Raw genomic sequence first — 4,529 nt, 5'->3', positions numbered from 1 at the left:
AGACACACACACATACTATAGACACACACACACACACTATAGACACACACATACTGTAGACACACACACACACATTATAGACACACACACTCACTATAGACACACACACCATAGACACACACACTATAGACACACACACACACACTATAGACACAGTCACACTATAGACACACACACACATAGACACACACTATAGACACACACACACACACACACTATAGACACACACACACACACACACATACTATAGACACACACACACACACTATAGACACGCACACATACTATAAACACAAACACATACACACTATAGACACACACACACACACACACTATAGACACACACACATACTACAGACACACACACACACATACTCTAGACACACACACACATACTATAGACACACACGCACACTATAGACACACACACACTATAGACACACACACATATATACACACACACACACTATAGACACGCACACTATAGACACACACACATACTATAGACACACACACACTATAATCACACAAACACACTATAGACACACACACACACACACACACACACTATAGACACAAACACACTATAGACACACACACTATAGACACACACACACACACACACACACACTATAGACACACACACACACTATAGACACACACACACTATAAACACACACACACACTATAGACACACACACACACACACACACTATAGACACACACACACACACTATAATCATAGACACACACACACACTATAGACACACACACACACACACACATAGACACACACACACTATAGACACACACACACACTATAGACACACACACATACTATAGACACACACACACTATACACACACATACTATAGACACACAAACACACACTATAGACACACACACACACTATAGACACACACACACACACATACTATAGACACACACACACTATAGACACACACACACACACTATAGACACACACACACACACTATAGACACACACACACACTATAAAGACACACACACACTATACACACACACATACACTATAGACACACACACATACTATAGACACACACACACACACACTATAATCACACAAACACACTATACACACACACACACTATAGACACACACACACTATAGACACACACACACACTATAGACACACACACACTATAGACACACACACCTTTTCTTACACTATCAGACACCCACACTACACACCACACCAGACACAGTCACACACACTATAGACACACACATTTACATTTAACATTTAAGACATTTACATATAAGTCATTTAGCAGACGCATTTATCCAGAGCTTGTATTTACAAATTGGTGCTTTCACCTATAAGACACACACATGACATCCAGTGGAAATGTTTTCACTATAGACACACACATACAATAGTGCATCTAGGTCTTTAAAGGGGGGGAGGGGGAGAAGGATTACTTTATCCTATCCTAGGTATTCCTTAAAGAGGTGGGGTTTCAGGTGTCTCCTCGGAAGGTGGTGTGATTGACTCCGCTGTCCTGGCGTCGTGAGGGGAGTTTGTTCCACCATTGGGGGCCAGAGCAGCTAACAGTTTTGACTGGGCTGAGCGGGAACTGTACTTCCTCAGTGGTAGGGAGGCGAGCAGGCCAGAGGTGGATGAACGCAGTGCCCTTGTTTGGGTGTAGGGCCTGATCAGAGCCTGGAGGTAGTGAGGTGCCGTTCCCCTCACAGCTCCGTAGGGCAAGCACCATGGTCTTGTAGCGGATGCGAGCTTCAACTGGAAGCCAGTGGAGAGAGCGGAGGAGCGGGGTGATGAGAGAACTTGGGGAAGGTTGAACACCAGACGGGCTGCGGCGTCTGGATGAGTTGTAGGGTTTAATGGCACAGGCAGGGAGCCCAGCCAACAGCCAGCAGTAATCCAGACGGGAGACACAGTGCCTGGATTAGGACCTGCGCCGTGTGTGTGAGGCAGGGTCGCACTCATGGATGCTGTAGAGCATGAACCTACAGGAACGGGCCACCGCCTTGATGTTATTTGAGAACGACAGGGTGTTGTCCAGGATCACGCCAAGGTTCTTAGCGCCTGGGACGAGGACACAATGGAGTTGTCAACCGTGATGGCGAGATCATGGAACGGGCAGTCCTTCCCCGGGAGGAAGAGCAGCTCCGTCTTGCCGAGTTCAGCTGAGGTGATGATCCGTCATCCACACTGATATGTCTGCCAGACATGCAGAGATGCGATTCGCCACCTGGTCATCAGAAGGGGGAAAGGAGAAAATTAATTGTGTGTCGTCTGCATAGCAATGATAGGAGAGACCATGAGGTTATGACAGAGCCAAGTGACTTGGTGTATAGCGAGAATAGGAGAGGGCCTAGAACAGAGCCCTGGGGGACACCAGTGGTGAGAGCACGTGGTGAGGAGACGGATTCTGCCACGCCACCTGGTAGAGCGACCTGTCAGGTAGGACGCAATCAAGCGTGGGCCGCGCCGGAGATGCCCAACTCGGAGAGGGTGGAGAGGGGAGGATCTGATGGTTCACAGTATCGAAGGCAGCCGATAGGTCTAGAAGGATGAGAGCAGAGGAGAGAGAGTTAGCTTTAGCAGTGCGGAGCGCTCCGTGATACAGAGAAGAGCAGTCTCAGTTGAATGACTAGTCTTGAAACCTGACTGATTTGGATCAAGAAGGTCATTCTGAGAGAGATAGCGGGAGAGCTGGCCAAGGACGGCACGCCCAAGAGTTTTTGGAGAGAAAAGAAAGAAGGGATACTGGTCTGTAGTTGTTGACATCGGAGGGATCGAGTGTAGGTTTTTTTCAGAAGGGGTGCAACTCGCTCTCTTGAAGACGGAGGACGTGAGCCAGCGGTCAGGGATGAGTGATGAGCGAGGTGGTAAGGGAAAAGGTCACCGGAGATGGTCTGGAGAAGAGAGGAGGGATAGGGTCAAGCGCAGGTTGTTGGGCGGCTGCGGCCGTCACAAGACGCGAGATGTCATCTGGAGAGAGGGGAGAAAGAGGTCAGAGCACAGGGTAGGGCAGTGTGAGCAGAACTGATGGTGTCGTTGACTTAGCAAACGAGGATCGGATGTCGCGACCTTCTTTTCAAAATGGTTGACGAAGTCATCTGCAGAGAGGGAGGAGGGGGAGGGGGAGGAGGATTCAAGAGGGAGGAGAAGGTGGCAAAGAGCTTCCTAGGGTTAGAGGCAGATGCTTGGAATTTAGAGTGGTAGAAAGTGGCTTTAGCAGCAGAGAGAGAGAGAGGAAAATGTAGAGAGGAGGGAGTGAAAGGATGTCAGGTCCTGCAGGGAGGCGAGTTTTCCTCCATTTCCGCTCGGCTGCCCGGAGCCCTGTTCTGTGAGCTCGCAATGAGTCGTCGAGCCACGGAGCGGGAGGGGAGGACCGAGCCGCCTGGAGGATAGGGGACATAGAGAGTCAAAGGATGCAGAAAGGGAGGAGAGGAGGGTTGAGGAGGCAGAATCAGGAGATAGGTTGGAGAAGGTTTGAGCAGAGGGAAGAGATGATAGGATGGAAGAGGAGAGAGTAGCGGGGAGAGAGAGCGAAGGTTGGGACGGCGCGATACCATCCGAGTAGGGGCAGTGTGGGAAGTGTTGGATGAGAGGAGAGGGAAAAGGATACAAGGTAGTGGTCAGAGACTTGGAGGAGTTGCAATGAGGTTAGTGGAGGAACAGCATCTAAAAGATGAGGTCGAGCGTATTGCCTGCCTTGTGAGTAGGGGGGAAGGTGAGAGGGTGAGGTCAAAAGAGGAGAGGAGTGAAAGAAGGAGGCAGAGAGGAATGAGTCAAAGGTAGACGGGGAGGTTAAAGTCGCCCAGAACTGTGAGAGGTGAGCCGTCCTCAGGAAAGGAGCTTATCAAGGCATCAAGCTCATTGATGAACTCTCCGAGGAACCTGGAGGGCGATAAATGATAAGGGACGTTAAGCTTGAAAGGGCTGGTAACTGTGACAGCATGGAATTCAAAGGAGGCGATAGACAGATGGGTAAGGGGAGAAAGAGAGAATGACCACTTGGGAGAGATGAGGATCCCGGGTGCCACCACCCCGCTGACCAGAAGCTCTCAGGGTGTGCGAGAGCACGTGGGGCGGACGAAGAGAGAGCAGTAGGAGAAGCGGTGTTGTCTGTGGTGATCCATGTTTCCGTCAGAGCCAAGAAGTCGAGGACTTGAGGGAGACATAAGCTGAGATGAACTCTGCCTTGTTGGCTTTTAGATCGGCAGTTCCAGAGGCTACCGGAGACCTGGAACTCCACGTGGGTCGTGCGCGCTGGGACCACCAGATTAGGTGGCTGCGGCCATGCGGTGTGGAGCGTTTGTATGGTCTGTGCAGAGAGGAGAGAACAGGGATAGACTGACACATAGTTGACAGGCTAGAGAAGAGGCTACGCTAATGCAGAGGAGATTGGAATGACAAGTGGACTACACGTCTCGAATGTTCAGAAAGTTGCTTACGAGTGAATCTAATTGACTAAAATGATTAAATGATAGAGTACTGCTGGGGTAGGCTAGCTCGTT

At 49.8% G+C, this 4,529-nt stretch overlaps 1 pseudogene; it reads left to right on the top strand.

The window, feature by feature from the left end:
* LOC135574645 (AF4/FMR2 family member lilli-like) overlaps window positions 1-4,184 on the top strand; it is a 20,590-nt pseudogene extending 16,406 nt beyond the window's left edge.
* The last annotated feature ends 345 nt before the right edge of the window (window positions 4,185-4,529 follow it).

Source organism: Oncorhynchus nerka, linkage group LG13 (assembly GCF_034236695.1).
Source record: "Oncorhynchus nerka isolate Pitt River linkage group LG13, Oner_Uvic_2.0, whole genome shotgun sequence".
NCBI classification, from domain to species: domain Eukaryota; kingdom Metazoa; phylum Chordata; class Actinopteri; order Salmoniformes; family Salmonidae; genus Oncorhynchus; species Oncorhynchus nerka.
This window is presented reverse-complemented; position numbering and strand designations above follow the sequence as displayed.